Genomic DNA, 18,373 nt, shown 5'->3' on the forward strand with positions numbered 1-18,373 from the left:
AAAATTTATTATTGCTGAAAAGTTAAACAATTATGAAAAAATTAATTTATTGCATTATGAGAAAGTCATACAAATTTGACTGAAGTCATGAAAAAGTCATTCAAAACTGAAAAGTATTTCATTTTATCATCAAAAAGTCATACAAATCTGAAAAAGTAATTAATGCATTATCAAAAAGTCATACAAATCAGACTTCTATTTTGAGACTATTCATAGACAACTGATTTCTATTTAAAGGCTGGATTAAATCAAGTTTTTTCTATTAAAAGACTTAAATTAACAACCTCTATTTTTTCTATATAAAGTTAACAACCTATATTATTCTATATAAGGTTGAGTTTCGTATCATTACCTTATATTTTTCTTCTTCTATTCAATATTGAAGACAATGATTGATTTCTATGCAAATATGGAAAAATGTTCTGTTAATTTCAGAACATATTATCGGAATAGTCTGGTAAATACATTTTGCATTAAGTTTTATATTTATACATTTCTTTTCTATTTTAGTAAAAAGTTAATCTTTTCTTTCTTTCTTTTTTATTTCAGCCACTTCCTGCAGAATGGAAACACTTTCTTTTAAAATTCAAGTATCCAGCTAAAATTCACCGTGGGAATAATACATATTTTGGGAAGTAAGAGTGGTAAGCGTACCAGAAGATACCAGAAGTTGTGGTGGTTGTTTTGTTGATGAACAATGGGCAAACTTTGTAATCTCCAACAACATTGTTCATGGAGAAAGACTGGATATTTATTTTGACAAAGATGTAAATTTTTACATTAGAGTTTTTAATGGTGATGGAATTGAAAGGCTTCCTACTGAAGCAGAAAACGGTATTAATGTATAAGTTTTTGTATTAACATTAAGTTTGTAATAAATATGTTTGGTATCTGAAATAATAATATTTGTATCAAATATTAAATGTTTGTCAAAATAAATTATCATCTATGACAGTATTAGGACAAAGTAACCCCCTAAGTAACCCCCCTAATACTATCTTGTGTAAGAGTATAAGTGACAAAGTAATCCCCTAACACTGTCAAATGTAACAATAAATTTGACAAAATATCCCCTTAAGTAATCCCACTCACTTAAGTAACTCCTAAGTCACAAAGTAATCCCCTAAGTAACCCCAAGAAAAAAAAAACCAAGTAAAGTAACCAAACTTTTTTTAAAAAAAAAGAAGTAACCCAAACACAAATGAAGTAAAGTATCCCCAAGACAAAAAAGAAAATAAAGTAACCACAATGTAAAAAAAAAAAAAGAAGTAACCCAAATAAAAATTAAAATAAATAAAGTAATCACAATGTAAATAACCACAATGTAAAAAAAAAAAAAAAAGAAGTAACCCAAACACAAATAAGGTGAAGTAACCCCCTAAGTAATTCCAACAAAAAAAAATAATATAGTAACCGCAAGGTAAAAAAAAAAAGTAAGCCAAACAAAAAAAAAGTAAATGAACCCTTTTAATAACCTCCTATGTGACCCCCAAAGTAACCCCATAATAATTGTTAGATGAAAGAGTATTTATGACAAAGTAACCCCTTAATAACCCCCTAAGTAACCACCAAAGTAACCACCTAATAACTGTCAGGTGAAAGTATATTGGGACAAAGTAACAGGCTAAGAAACACTCCTAATAACAACATAAGTATCTCCTAAACCACAAACAAATAAACTAAACTCTAAAAAAAATATATAATCTAAACAAATACTATAAAAAACCTTATCAAACGATATATTATACTATAATACATAGTATGCAATCCATCGAAATTTGTTGTATTTTTCTTTAAAATCTCATCATAGATTGAATACTTTCTGTTGTCCAGATAATCAATCGTTTGATCCATAAAGTTCACCACAGCAACAGCAAAATGGTTGTCATAACAAATTGGCATAAAGACTTGCAAAACAGGAATAAAAGATATGATGTTATACCAACTTGTCATACTAAATTCATTCACTTTAAATACCAGAAAATTTTGATAAGGATTAGTATTATACCAGCATAGCAGTCAAAAAATCAGTACATCTAACATTCAAACCATTCATCCCATGAACCATATACATCTCTCTCATAAATACAACCATCTCCAGCCATAACACACTGCAAAACAGGCCACTACATACAACAAAAAACCAAAAATAAATGGATGATATACTATAATTTCTGTTAAATTATTAGAATAAAGAATCCTTCATAATTACCATATGTTCACCTCCAAAAAAAACTCTATTATATGTAAATCCTGCCAAAACCTCCTCCCAATTCAAATGAATATAGAAACAGTCCATAACACGACATGATATTAACTGTCCTGGGATCAATGTTTGAAATTCTTCACAAGGCAATTGATATATATCAGAATAACTGACTATAACCTCCCTGTTATGAAAAACAAAGACAAAAATAATTAGTAACCCCAACACAAAATCACTTTCATAAAATAACCCCTGTAAGAAAAAAAAAACTAAGTAACCCAAGTAAGTAAAAATCAGTAAATAACCCCAATAAAAATAAAGAAAATAATCCTAATAAAAATAATAAAGTAACCCCAGTAAAAATAACCATATAACTTTAAACAAAATAACCTAAGTAACCCCAGTATTGTTAATAAGAAAATCCCAATGAAAATGACAAATAAACATATTAAATTAGTAACCCCAATATATTAACACAAGTAACCCCAATATATTGAGATAAGTAACCCTAATATATTAAAATTAGTAACCCCAATATATTAAAATAAGTAACCCCGATATATGAAATTAGTAACCCCGGTATATAAAATTAGTAACCCCCTAAAGTAGACCTTATATCAAAATTATAATTAGTAACCCTTAAATAATACATCTACTAGCCCCTCTAGTAACCCTTTATATAAACCCTAAGTAACCCCTCTAATAACAACATAAAGGTAACCCATTAAGTAACCCCTGATGTAACAATTACTAACATCTCTAGTAAACCATCTGCCCTTAGTAACCTATCTAGTAACCCAAAATTAATGAAATATGAATGCCACCTGCCCTTAACCCCTCTGGTAACCCCTTATATAAGCACCTCAATAACCCCTCTAGTAACCCCTTATATTACACCCTCAGTAACCCCTCATGTAAAATTAGTAACTCCTGACAAATATATAAAATTAGTAACCCTAGTATATAAAATTAGTAACCCCTGACAAATATGTGATTTATAACACAAAAAGACAAATAATTCATATATAACGACAACTACATATAATAAGTAAATCAAAGTCAACATTAAAACAAAAAACAAGTAACCCATAGTTATATTGATGTGATATAACTTCCAATATCTCTAATATCTCATCTGTTACATGTTGTAAGTGATGACTTTTGTTGTTAAAACATATGTAAGTTGTGGTGATTGTATATGAGTCAAATATAATCATTCAAAACTTAAAAAATTAAATAACACATAACAAATGCAATACTTACGTTGATTTCACTCCCGAATAATTTTCCACAAAGCAATAGTTAGCAACTTTAAGCCTCAACTCCTTCATTGCATATATTTTTTCCCTGTTATTCTTAGGCCTTAGCACTACCTGAAGCATTTGATTTCTTTTTTTTAGACTCTTGGGTTTTTGAGCCTTTCTGCTTTGACTTAGTAGCTGTATCAGAGACAGGGACAGATGCAGCAACAGGAACAGCAGCCAATGCAGGAACCATTTCAGAATCATCTATATTTAAAATTTCCTGTACTTGACTACCACCTGCATTCTCTATTTTTTCATTCTGCTTTGAACCCAAAGAATCACCTGTCGTATCCATCACAGCATCTCCCATCTGAGAATCTATAATATTCTCAACTACAGTACATGTACTTCCATCTCAGGAATCGGTACCATTTGAGAACCTTTATTTTCATTTTGTGAATCTACAATATTCACAATTTCAGGAACAACTTTGACTTGATAATTTTCAGTCTCAATTTGAGAAAGCTGAATTTCTGAATTGTTAAAAGTTTCAGTACCAATGCATGCTTCAGACAACTGTTTCTTTTCTTCTATGTTGGTTGTGACTTCTTCCATATTAAAATCATCAGCTTTCACAATCTGAATGTTCTGAATTCCAACTTTAGAATCATTGCTATGAACATTCTGAAATTCAGTTTCTTCAAATACCATATCTTTTGAGCAATGCTCATCATTTATACCCTTCACCACATCATTAATAACAGCACATGAAAAATCTTCCACATTTTGAGAATCAATTTGTGGTGTAATTGGATCTGAAACTAGAGGAAGATTTAAGGAGTTAAAATTGGAGTTGAAAGATTAGGATTTGTATACGAAAAAAGGTCAAATGAAGGTAAACCTATTTCAACTGTGTTAGTCTTTTCAACAACAGAAGCCTCTTCCATTTCAAGATCTCGAGCATTGTCAAGCTGTATATCTTCAATTCCAACTTCAGTAGACTGAATATCAGGCACAGAAGATTCACAAGAATGATCTCCTTCAACCCCAATTTCAGAAGAATGATCTCCCTCAACTCTAGCTTCAGATATATGACCTTTCTGAATTTCAGCTTCAAAAGGTTGATCTTCTTCTACAACTGCTCTAGAAGATCCATCTACTTCAGAAGTTTGCTCTACATTTGTCAACCTCAGTGCATCATTAACAAATCCACATGCCACATCTTCCAAAACAGGAGAATCAATTTATGGTGGTATTTTCTCAGACACTTGAGCAAAAATATCTTTATTTACATTTGGCGAAGTTTCAATTGACAAATCAGGACTTTTATTTGAAAAAAGTTGAAATGAAGGCAAGTCCTCTTCAAATTTCTTCATTAGAGCAGTTTGATTAACAATCATGTCAATCTGTGCCCAAAATGACTGGTCATTAAATATTGGATCCAACTGAGAAAGCTCAGGTGATCTCTCCTTTTTAGGCAACTTAGAATCTTCTTCTACAGCTGCTGATTGAACCTTAATCGAATCAATACGTTGGTCAAATTGATAACAAAGTAATTAATATCCCTCTTCAACAGCATATAGTTTTCCTCAACATCCTATATAAAAACAAGAGATAAATTAACAAAAAATAAAGAATTAAGAAACTCTAAAAAAAACCCCTAACATATATAAACATATTAAAATAAACCTTGAAACACCAAGTAACATTTTTAGTAACCCCTCTAAAAATCCATCTAATAATCCCCTTAACTAATTCTTCTAGTAACAATCAACAAACAAATAAGTAACCCAAACAAAATACACATAAAGAGTACATTAACCCCTAAGCAAGTAACCCCAGTAAACACAACAAAAGTAACCCCAATGAACAGAAAAAAAGTAACCCCCAGAAAAAAATGAAACCCCAACAAAAATAATTAAAGTCACCCCAAATTAAGAACAAGTAACCCCTAATAAAAAAAAGTAACCCTAACTAAAAAACAAGTAACCCTAATGAATACAAACAAGAATAATGCCAAAAAAACACTACCCATGGAAAAACATAAGTAACCCCAACAAAAATAAATACAAGTAACCCCTAAAAAGAAAAAAGTAACCCCAACTAATAAACAAGAAACCCCTGTGAAACCAAACAAGAGTAACCCCTGAAAAAAATAAGTAACCCCAACAAAAATAAATTCAAATAACCCTTAATAAAGAAGCAAGTAACCCCAATCAACACAAAAAAGTAACCTATAATAACAGATAAATCCACAATATCACCCCCTAACATATATAAACAAATTAAAGTAATCCCTAGAAACACCAAATAACCTTTTCAATAACCCATGTAAAACTCCATCTAAAAGTCCATTTAATAATTCCCTTAACTAATTCTAGTAACCCTAAAAAAAAATAAGTAACCACAACAAAGTACATATAAAGAATACATTAACCCCTAATACAAAAACAAGTAATCTAAATGAACACAAAAAAAGTAACCCCAACAAAAATAAATTAAAGTCACCCCTAATTAAGAACAAGTAACCCCAACTAAAAAACAAGTAACCCCAGTGAAAAAAATAAGTAACCCCAATTAATATAAATTCAAGTAATCCCTTATAAAGAAGCAAGTAATCCCAATCAACACAAAGAATTAACCTATAATAACAGATAAAATAAATCAAAACAAAAATAAAAAAGAAACATAAATAATAAAAAAAAAAGACCAATACAAAATTATACTTACATTCTTGGCAACTTGATTGATCTCCTCATTAGATTGAATTTCTTCGGGAAGATCAAAAGTAACAAACCTTCTAGAAGAAACTACATTCATTGCCACTTCAAGCAAAGCTGTCACTTCACACACTCCTGTTTCTTTTTTTTCTTCTGAAACTTCAGCAATTTTTCCTTCTCTTTTTTTCTTTTCAAATACTTTCTCTCTTTCATTTGTCCCATCCACATGAAAAGCATCTTTCTCTCCTTTTTTCTTCCCTTCCCCATTAGAAACTTCATTACCAACTCTTTTTTTTTCTTGTATAACCAATGGTTTTCTTCTCAACAACAACTCCTTTGGTTTTCTTCTCACCAGCAACTCCTTTCTTCATCTCTTTCTTATCTTTTTCACCCTTCTTCTGTTCATCCTTCTCAATATTATGTCACTAGTGGAAAAAAGGCCATTCGTAACGGGAAAAAAGGGCCCATCCGTAATGGGCAGCGTCCGTTACGTATGCGGCCGTTACGGATGGCCATTATTATTCGTAACAGGAACCGTCCGTTACGAATAACTACTTATTCGTAACGAGCACCTGAAACGCCCGTTACGAATAACCCATTATTCGTAACGGGCACCTGTAACGCCCGTTACAAATAACCCATTATTCGTTACGGGCACTTGAAACGCCCGTTACGAATAAGTACGTATTTGTAACGGACATTGTAAGTGCCCATTACGAATAAGTAGTTATTCGTAACGGGCAATGATAATGTCCGTTACGAATAATCTCCGAATAAGACAAAAAATTAGGGGCATTTGTAACTAGCATTTCAGGTGCTAGTTACAAATACCCCTATTCTTCTTTCCATTTGCCACCCAAATTATTATAATAATTTATAACAAATCCAAATATATTTACAATCATAGCATATACACCGAATTCAATTTACATCAGAAAAGCTGCTTATAAACCAACAATATTGTAATGCTAAATATGTTAATTAAATTTCAGTAAATAACGAACATAGAAAATAACAAATCATAGTAGCATCCAAATGCAGCAGTATCAGTAGCAACAAAGAGCAGCATTATTAGTAGCAAAACAGCAGAAACCAAAAGCTGGCAGCAGCAACTAAGAGCAGCAGCAGACATTGTAAAAGTTGAAGTACTTCTTTCATTGTCTAACTTCCTGCATATTTGTTCAAGCCTACAAAAAAAGGGAAAATGAACAAACCTGGACTTAGATAGCAATATACCAAAACAAGCATCCCAAATTATATAAGATAGACATGTTTGGAACCGTTGTACACTTCCTTAAATCCTAAACAAAGTTATTTCAATCGTACCAATACGATGAGCATTACAGAAATTCATGAACATTATGTAAATTTTAAGAGAGTACCTTCTGAGTTCTTATTAAAGAGAAAAGTCAAAACAATTTGTTAACAATTAGGTAAGACTATTTTTCTTATGGTGTTACAGCAGCCGGCAAGAAAATGACTTTCCTAGGCATCCCTCCCTGTTCACTTCCAATTTATTTCTAAAATATGAAAAATAGTAATAAAGCTACATTTATATCATTAATGAAAAAGATACTACAAGCTAACTTTCAATGTCTAATATCTTGACAAAGAAAGGCAAGTTATTACTCATATGCAAGCTATTTGAGCATATTATAGCAGTAGGTACACTATTTCAGCATTGACCCTGCTTAAGCAACCAACTTCTTACCTACTATTTCCAAGTAATCACTCTGCATGATGATTATGTTGCACCTCAGCTTCTCCAATGAAGTATATCAGTACTGTCAGAAGGGAAGCTTGAAATTTAGGATATAACATGTGCCAATGTGATTTATGACACTTCAAAACTAAGTATTTTTGTTATAATAACCATAACCAATCTCCAATTCTATTTGTGAGTTAAAAATCCAATGCTTAGCTCAAAATCTTGAGAGTAGATTCGAATACAAATCAAACAAATTAAATGAGTTATGGAATATGATTGATAATACATTTGTACGGGGAAATATGAAATCATAGCTTGAAAAAATATATTATCATTCATCGCAACAATTAAACCTCATTTCACAACAAAATAATCACCAAAATTAAACAATCTATCAGCCAAAACAGATAAAAGTCATTATAAAACTAACCTTTCCGCTGGAACTTAATATCAGTTTTGAGTCTTTTGACAAACCCAGCAACCAGGGCACAAGGAAGTGCTTGAAGCCACACACTCTTCCCTACTAGAACCTTCAGAAACGGCACTCAGAGCATTGCTCAACAGGTGCTCCTTAGCAAATATAGCAGCTAATATGCCATTGTGACCATCAAATATCTACTAAGAAATCCAAAGTTTAGTAACTCTCAATCCATGCTCAAAAGCACAAGATCACAAACCCTATAATCTAGACCAATGATTCTATAACAACATACCCAACAAAGATTCTATTCAGCTTCAATATTTTCCAGACCACAAACTATTAAATTTAGATTATTACCAAACAAAAAACCAAAAACAGACTTAGAACGACAACAATAGCAACAACATCAGCAAACAAACAGGACATAAAAAATCAAAGGCTCTCGAAAGACCGTCTCATCTTGTGTATAAATCATGAGAATAACCAAGTGCACTGATAATTCTTCATCTTGTTTCAGGCTTACATATGGCATTCATAATTACATTGACAAGTCCAAACAAATATATAAGCCATTATACACAGAAGAGCATATTTGAAGATTATATAGCATTATTGACAATTTGACACCAAAAGATATACAACATACAGGTAATTGCAAATTCGCATGTTATAACATATAGGTTGAGAGTCATGAGACTATTAGGTTACAAAAACCTCCACGCATTGTATAAATAGCCACCTATACTAACATTTTAGCGAATATAATACTCATAGACACACCTTGAAGTTACACGTATTGTAAGAACTGTAAAAAAATCTGACTTTTCTCGGATATCAGAACCTATAGCTCACCCTTGACCTTCACATCTCCATTAGGCAGTGCATTCCGGGCTTGTGCAATCCTTTTCTACAAAAAGCAACACAATAAAATACCAACAATCAACCAAAGTAGAATCAAATTAAAATTTCATATATAAAACCCAATAATCTAGCCAATTAGAATCAAAAGAAAAAAATCTACCGAAATACACAAAACACAAAGGACCACAGATCAGCAATAATGCAGACCTGAGTTAACAATGTTTCTTGCTCATTTCAGTCCCACCTAGAAGACTAATGATCATATGATGATACTTTTTCCATCCTAATGACCAATACCAATATTTTAAACTTTCATAATTCAATCACGAAGTTGAGCATCCAAAACAATTCGATACGTGATTCCATTAACTAACCTCAATCCTTATTCCGAAGCATATAAATTTACTCTCTCACCCACTTATTCACCCCTTGAAATAGAGTTTCGGAAAATAAAACCCTACTCCTGAAACAAAGGCTTCTCAAAATTCATATGTTTGCACCCAAATATTATTAAACAACAGTGTATAATCCTCATTAGCAGTTCTAGTACCATACAAAATCAAAGTAATCAACATCAGCTTAAATAATATATACATATATATAAATCCAAATCAATTTACACTAAAATTCAAGGTAAATCCATAAAAAAAAATCATCCAATTAAGAAATAAATTACTTAATATCAACCAACTCAACAACAGCTCAACATTAAAATGAAACCGTAAACACAAAAAAAAAAAAACAAAAAAAGGAACCAAATAAAAAATCCAAATCATCAGGAATTGTTCACAGGAGATCAACATAATGACAGTATGAATTGTGGAACACAAAAAAAAGACGACGATTGTATACCTGTGAATGACACCATGACCATGGCAAAAAGCAACATCTTTACACAGTTGGTACATCAAACTCTGCAGCAACCCATACAATCCTCAATCAAAACTATAAAATTGAACAACTTCAAAACACTAGTCAATTATATTAAGCGATATATTTCTCAGAATTATTCCATGAGATATTAGTATACCTTGATGATCAGAGGAGGGACAGTATCCCCGGTATTACGGAAACTACGGATGTAGTTCTTAAGATCAGTGTCCATGTACTCAAACACCAGGTACAAAACAGTCTTCCTCTCTTTGTTTTGCCCTGGTTTCATATCTAACAACCTATGTAACATCAACACAAAACCAGAAATCCATTCAAAACCATATATTATCCACTGAATCCCTAATAACAATAGACGATCAAACCAGCACTTCAATAAGAATTCCAATTACAGAATACAGCAGAATTATTCAAATCAATCGAAATTCAAGCAAGTAATTTGTAAATTGGAAACCCTAAATTGAAGCAGCAGTGGTAAAAATAGAATCAAAGCTACATCATCCCCCTCCCCAACACACACACACACAACTCCATCAAAACATCACCAAATTAAAAAACCCTAGAAAAATTAAATGAAATCAAAATGACATTTGAAACCCTAAGAAGACCCCAATCAAAATAATCGAACAATTACAAAGTGAAAACCCAAAATTTATAATAGAAATGATTAAGAGAGAAATTACCAGGAGAACATCGTTGAGGAACTGCATCATCAGAATCGTACACAGGAGGGCGGCGATTCAGCTTTAAAATCTTAGGGTTAGAATGAGCAGAAAAATGGGATATTTAGGCGGTAAAATTAGGGGAAAAAACTAGGGTTTTGTTCGCTTTCTCTTGAAGAATAATCGGGTTTCTCCAATCTAATTTGCTTGAAAAAATTGAAGAGATATAAACACCCATTGCGATGTTCTTGACCCTGAATCATCACCCTCATATACAATTTTTGGGTCCTCCGCCATTGATGCAATTTAGAGGAGAGAGAAAGAGGGGAACTTTGGGAATTAGTGTGGTGAAATGGAGGAGATTGAGTGAATGGATTGAGGTGAATCAGGAGAAGAGAGAGAGATTGAGTGAGAAAATTAAGAGCAGAGAGGATAGAGGAGGAGAGAGAAAAAATAGGAGGTTTGACGGCTAAGGACAATGAAGTGTGAAACCCTAATACAGAGTAAAAAGTAATGGGCTCCTCTTTGGCTCTCATTAGCTGGGCCACCTATTCGTAACGGGGACATGGTGTCCGTTACGAATACTATATTATTTGTAACGGGCAATATTTTGTCCGTTACGAATACTATATTATTTGTAACGGGCGTATTTTATCCGTTACAAATATATTAAATGTAACGGGCATAGCTTTGCCCGTTACGAATAACCCGTTACAAATGACATATTTTCCACTAGTGTGTTCCTCCTTTCCATCATCCTCTTCTACCTCTTCATCCTCCTTTCCATCCTCCCTTCCATCAATATAAGGCTCCAAGTCTGGAATAGAACCAACTTCAGTAATTGGATAGGTAGCATTATCCAAAACACCATCACTATAGTTCCCATTTTCAGCAACTAATTTATTTCTGAAGTCTTCAATACTCCAGTGTTTAAACAACGGCAAAGAACTTGGACAAGGATCAGTACCCCCTGTCTTTTGAAGCCCATGGAAATAACACATTTGCAACAACAAGATACACCCAACAACATACTTCTGCTTTGGATTATATTTCTTCATTTTGTCAGCCAAATCATCAAGAACATACTGACACCAATTATATTCGCTAATCATGTCCACATTTTCTAAAGCTTCAACAAGCTTCATATCAGCCAATCTATTAGAGGTTGGTGTTAGCAATGTAATCATAGAATACATCACAAAACATTTTTTAAAATCATAATTTCCTGATTTCATTCGTGGATCAGATGTTAACATTTCAGACAACTGCTTCACAGTAACCTGCTGCTTTGTCCCACCATACTTCATATTCCAAGACTTCTTTAACTCTGAATGAGCACCAGTCACTGGAACAACTAATTTGCCCATTAGGATTCCAAACAAATCGTATACATCAGCTGCAGTTAATTGAAATTGATCCCCACTTGGAGTATAAATAATCTACTAGAAGGATCAAAACATTTGCTCAACCATCGAAGCATGCCCCTTGGAAATTCATTCAACTTTATGTGACGCTAACTTTGAAAACCAACAGCATAAACAGCTTTCAACCGATCTTTAGTCAACACTTTCATTAATTCAAACACACCAGTAGGTCTACATCAGACAATCATCTCATCACCCCTACACAAAAGAAGATACAACACAATAAATCACCAAATAAAAGACAAAAAACTAAATAAGTAACACAACCTTCTAAACATATACTATTATAAATAATAAAATAACCACAATCCCTAGCAACATGAAAAGTAACCCCTAATATGTAACCCCTTAAATAATGCCTCAAGTAACACCTCTAGTAACCCCTTATATAACCCTTAAGTAACCCCCTCTAGTAAACTATATAGTAAACCATCTGCCATTAATAACACATCTAGTCAACCAAAATTAATTGATTATGAAACCCACCTGCCCTTAACCCTTCTAGTAACCCCTTATATAACCCCCTCAGTAAAACCCTTAAATAACCCCCTCAGTAACCCCTAAGCAACCCCCTAGTAACCCCTAACCAACTCCCTAGTAACCCCTTATCACCTCTAGTCACACCTTATCCCCTATAGTAACCCCATATTAATCACCTCTAGTAACCCCTTATAACCCCTTAAATAAAACTTAGTTCTAGTAACCCATCTGCCTTTAGTAACCCCTCCAGTAATCACAAAATAATTGATTTATGAAGTAAAATATAATCCCCACTAATAACCCCTTATATAGTCCCCTCAGTAACCCCTGTAGTAATCCCTTATATAACCCCTCAGTAACCCCTTAGTAACCCCTTTAATAAACACCTCAGTAACCCCTGTAGTAACCTCTTATATAACCCCTAAGTAACCCCTTATGTAACCTGCCATTAACACTAGGGAAAATAGTTAAATAACCCCTATAATAAATGTTTAAATAACTAATTAAAATGAATGAATGCATAGGTGCCTAAGTAACCCCAATATAAATAGACAATTAAATAACCAAAACAAATAACTGAAACAATAACTGACCCCTATGACCAAAATCAAGTATCTAATTCAATAAGTAACCCTTCAAACCACTGTATAATTGACTAAGTAACCCCAACCTCAAATATACAACTAAATAACCAAAATAAAGGAACTCAAACAAAATATATTATACCCATGTAACCTACATAAAATGAATAAAAAAAATTCCAATAACTGGAAAAATTATTTCAAATATGCATATATATAACTTACTCCTCCTCAACATTGACAACTTCAACAACTTCTTCTTTAAGTTTGCCTCCTCTTGCTTTTCTTACACTAGGCTTAACATCAGGAATCACATCAACTTCTTCACTACCTTGAGATACTAAAGCTTTAGATGTTTTTTCCTTTCTAACATTTGGTTTTACATCATCACTCTTCTTTTCTATCAATTGCACATCTTTAGAAAGTAAACCGTGCTGCTTCAAAACAGAGACCAGAGAAAGTAGCTTAAAGTCATCATCATCCTGATTAGACTCCTTAAATTCCTTAGAATCATCACCCTGATTGACCTCCTTAGAAAAATAAACAATTAAACTTCTACATTCATTAACTGTAGAAGTAGACTCAGGTAAGACTAAACCAACAGCAGCAGAATCAAGAGGAGTAGAATCAACTTCTTGTTTTTCTACTCCTTGAACATCTGTTTAAAACATGAAATTATGTTAAACACTAATAGTAAAACTTAAAACATATATAACACATAATAAAACCAACAAGTAACACAAGAGTATTATATTATAACATATATATCTAGATAAAAGGTTACCAAGAGAGTAATGAACACAAGGGTTACCAGAGAGCACACACTAGTTACTACAAGGTTTAACAGAAGGGTTACTTAAAAGTTACCACAAGGTAACCCTTCTGGTAACCCCTGGATATAAGGGTAACCCCTCTGCTAACCCCTAGATATAAGGGTAACCCCTCTGGTAACCCTGGTATAATAACCCCTTTGATAACCCTTATATGTAAAAGTAACCCCTCTAGAAACCCCTAAACAAACCCTAAAGTAACCCCTACAGAAAACCTTTGGAAACACATATACAAACTTTCTGATAACCCGTATATGTAAAAGTAACCCCTATAGAAATATATTTAAAAATCTCTCTGCTAAGAGGTGTGCAAAACACTATTGTAACACCATAATTGTACCTATTTTCATTTTTCTAATACATAAACAACATAAAAATAACAACTATGATCTTGAAGAACTAGATCAAAACTAATTATGTGTATAAGAAAAACATCAAAAGTAGATAAAAACATATATATATATAAAAAGAATTATAACAATTAGAAACAAAAAACACAATACCAAAGAAGACAAAAACATTGAACATCAAATTTTTGACAAACAAACAGAAAAATATCATAGCATAAAAATGTATAAAAGAATGAAGTCAAATAAATCACAACATAATAACCAAAGTTACCCATGGATATAAGAGTGACCCCTCTGGTAACCCCTCAGGTAACCCCTGCATATAAAGTCAACCCCTATGGTAACCCCTATAAGTAAAAGTAACCCCTCTAATAACCCCTAAACTAACCCTAAAGTAACACCTACAATAATATTTTTAAAACTCACTCTGCTAAGGACTATGCAAAACACTATAGAACACTATAACTATATTTATTTTCATTTTTCTAGTACAGCAACATAAAAAAACAATAACTATGATCTTGAAGAACTAGATAAAAAATAATTATGTGTATAAGAACAACATCAAAACTTATACATTACAAAGAATTATAAAAATTATAAAACACAAGGCACAAAATCAAATAAGACAACAACATTTAACATCTAATTTTGCTGAAAAAAAGAACAAAAACATAGCATAAAAAAAAAGTAAAATAAATCACAACATAATAAACAAATCAAATCATAAAACATGCAACACAAGAAAACACGGTAAATGATCAACAAACAGGGGAAAAACAATAAACAAACGCATAATTTCAACATAGGTTTTCAAAATTGAAAATGTCAAACAAAATAAAATCGAAAACACATGAGAAAATTTAAATAATGAAAACCTAGGGTTTGAACAACAAAATTCAACAACAACAAACAAATTACAAAAACCGCAACCACAAACCTGAATCGTCGCCATCTTTGATCATAAAAGACCCTGAAATTAGGAACAAGCACATAATTTAACAAAATTACGAAAATAATCGACAAAAAATTGTAAAATGAAAAAAGAAATCGAAAAAAATACGCTAAAATCGCAAAAAAAAAAAAAAAAAAATACCAGAATCATCGCCATTTTTATTCGAAGAAGAACCTTTGCTGCTACTTTTACCATAAACAATTTTACGTTTCGCCATTGAATTATAAGAAGATTAATGGAGAAAGAAAATTAAAATGAAGTAGATTAATGGAGGAAAGAGAAATCAAAGAAGAAAGAGAAATTAAGACAGAAGGAAATGAAAAGACAATGTTCAGGGAGTGAAGTGACAAGAGCAAAATGACGGTTTACACAAAAAAAGGAAAAAAAAAATTTAAAAGTTAAAACGGGAACTCCGTTATTTTCCAAACGTCGTTACAATTAGAAAGCTGGAGTGGGCCTAAAACGGAGCGCGCTGCAGGATTGGGCTTCATATTGTGGCTGGTCGCATGGTGTGGCCAGCCACATATGAAACTTGTGATACCATATAAGGTACAATCAAGTTTAGAATTGTTCACCTAATGAACAATTTTTATTCTTTTTGGCCTTCTTTTTATATAAATAATTCCATGTTTTATCTCTTTATTTGTAATTATAAGTTTGTTATTTCATTTAAAAAAACTGAGTTTGTTAAATATAGATAAGAGACAACAAATCAATTTTATCAATTTTTGTTTTCACAAATTGAAAGTAGTAATTATATAACACTATAACCAATGGGGCTTTCAAGAGAAGAAAAGCATCCTTCTCTAAAAATGGACATTGTCACCGTCACTCCTTCGTAGTCTTTCCATCACTCATCATAAGCCTCTCTCAGGGCCTGTTCACATTTACTTAATTTCAATTCAGTTCAGTTCAGCTCCAATTAGTTCAGTTCAGTTCAGCTCTTAATTTTCCTCTCTCATAAAATATTCATTTCAGCTCAATTCAGTTCAGTTCAGCTCCAATCAGTTCAGCTCCAATCAGTTCAGTTTAGTTCAGTTCAGCTCCAATCAGTTCAGTTTAGTTCAGTTCAGCTCAGTTCAGTAAATGTGAACAGGCCTTGAGTCTCTTCTCCTACCTTCTCTTGATGGTTTTGTAAAATATATGAATTTAAGCAAGTATTTCTTCATTTGTCTGGCTTTTAGCCTTGAACCTCACATCTAAAGATGTGTATGACAATTTCCATGCTCTCTTATAGTCCTTGCTTTTATTTTTGATCATTTTTTTTTTGCTAATATTTTCGATTATTGAGAATTCTATTTTTGATCTTTGTTGTTTTTTGAGAAATTCTCAATGGTACTCATCAGTTTTTTAATTTTATCTTTGGTGAATAGCAAAAATTTCAATTATCTTTGGTACTCATGTATTATTAGTATATACTTCCTCCCTTCTTTTTTTTTCTACTTGCAACACTTTCCTAAAATGAAAATATCACAATACTTAGAACATACTCTATATATATATACATATATACATACATATATATATATACATACATATATATATATATATATATATATATATATATATATATATATATAGCCAAAGTTACAAACTTGCCCTTACTTAACAAATTAAAGTTTCTAGTTCCCTCTAGGGTTTTCCCTTGGGAGGGTTTTTCCTAGCCTCTTTTGCTAGGGTTTTTTTTCTTTGTTTTTTCTTCAATCCTTCCCTACTTTGCTTCATCTCCTTCATTCTTGATTTTTATTTGTGAATTTTGTAGGGGCTTCCGCTGGTTTTTACCGGTGGAAAGCCCCAAAATCTCTTTAATTGCTTTCAATAAAAAGATCATCCTTAAGATGGTGTTCATGGTAGGGATTTTAATTACTTGTTTATTGAAGAATGAAGATCGAAGGTTTCGCAATTTCTACCGGAGTTTAGAAGACCACGGAAGGATATTCATCCAAAAAATTATGCATCTGCAGATCTTATGCCGAATTAGAGCGAACTCACAGATTGTATTGCTTCGGATGAAGTTTTTTGTTAAGGCTATTATCAATCGATTCTGCGATGTTAATTTTAGGGTTTTATATGTTTTTGTTGGAATTTTAAATTTCTCAAAAATTGATTGTAAGTACTGTTTGGCAATTTTATAAATGAAATTTGTAATCTTCCCGTAAAAAAAACAAATTAAAGTTTCTTTAATTAACTCACTTGTCCACCCTCTTTAAAGTAATTTCTCTCTCCTCTCAATACTTACATACCCACTCCTCATTACTCCCACCATAGTCCATAGCAACCAAAATCACTACCACTATTCCCACCATAAGCACCGCCCACCTCACCCAAATCACCAGCCACCACTTTGTTCGAAACCACCACCCAATCCCGACGAGCCACTGAAACTACTACCCAATCCCACCAAGCCACTGAAACAAACACCTAATCCCGCTGGCCACCAAAAACCACCACCCACCCCTACAAATCTCACCAAAACGACCACCCTTCTCTACCACTTTTGCTAAAAAATAGTAATAATTGATTTTTGTAATCGTGGATGATTGATTTTTCTCTCTTCTCAATAATGGTTGTGAAGATGGTGATAGATTTAAGGAAGAAAGGTAGATAAGATGTTTTTGTGATGGCGCTATGGCGGTGGTGGTGATAAGCAATCAATTTTTTTTGATAAATAATATTAATTAGTTTTCTTAGATCTATATATTTTTCTTTCATATTATTGTCAAATTTTTTTTCCAATTAATTTTTTTTTGTGATAGTGGAGCTCGTCCAAATAGAGTGACGGTAGCGGCAGCTTCGGCAGTGGAGATGTCGATGATGAATGGGTGTTGATTAGTGGGTTTGTTTATTTTGCAGGGATAAGTTTAAATCAGTGGGTGGGTCATTAAAACTTTAAAAGTGTTAATTGAAGAGTTAAGTCATGTGAGGACTAGGGAACACTGAATAGTATTTTTCTTAAAATGTGTACTAAAGGATGTGTTGCATGTATATAAAAACGGAGGAAATATATATATATTTTTTGAAGAAAATTATTAGTACGTAC

The 18,373-nt window shown here is 32.4% G+C and overlaps 1 long non-coding RNA gene across 1 annotated transcript; it reads right to left on the reverse strand.

Annotated features, from left to right (window-relative positions):
- Positions 1-352: 352 nt before the first annotated feature.
- Positions 353-12,670, reverse strand: LOC110730696. Its single transcript, XR_002513136.1, has 7 exons — positions 10,735-12,670; positions 10,191-10,332; positions 10,013-10,074; positions 8,309-9,206; positions 7,882-7,954; positions 3,470-7,357; positions 353-2,390 (listed from the first exon to the last, which is right to left on the reverse strand). It is a non-coding gene; the product is annotated as an uncharacterized LOC110730696 (long non-coding RNA).
- Between the last annotated feature and the right edge of the window lie 5,703 nt (positions 12,671-18,373).

Source organism: Chenopodium quinoa, unplaced genomic scaffold, assembly GCF_001683475.1.
Source record: "Chenopodium quinoa cultivar QQ74 unplaced genomic scaffold, ASM168347v1, whole genome shotgun sequence".
In the NCBI taxonomy this organism is placed as follows: Eukaryota; Viridiplantae; Streptophyta; class Magnoliopsida; order Caryophyllales; family Amaranthaceae; genus Chenopodium; species Chenopodium quinoa.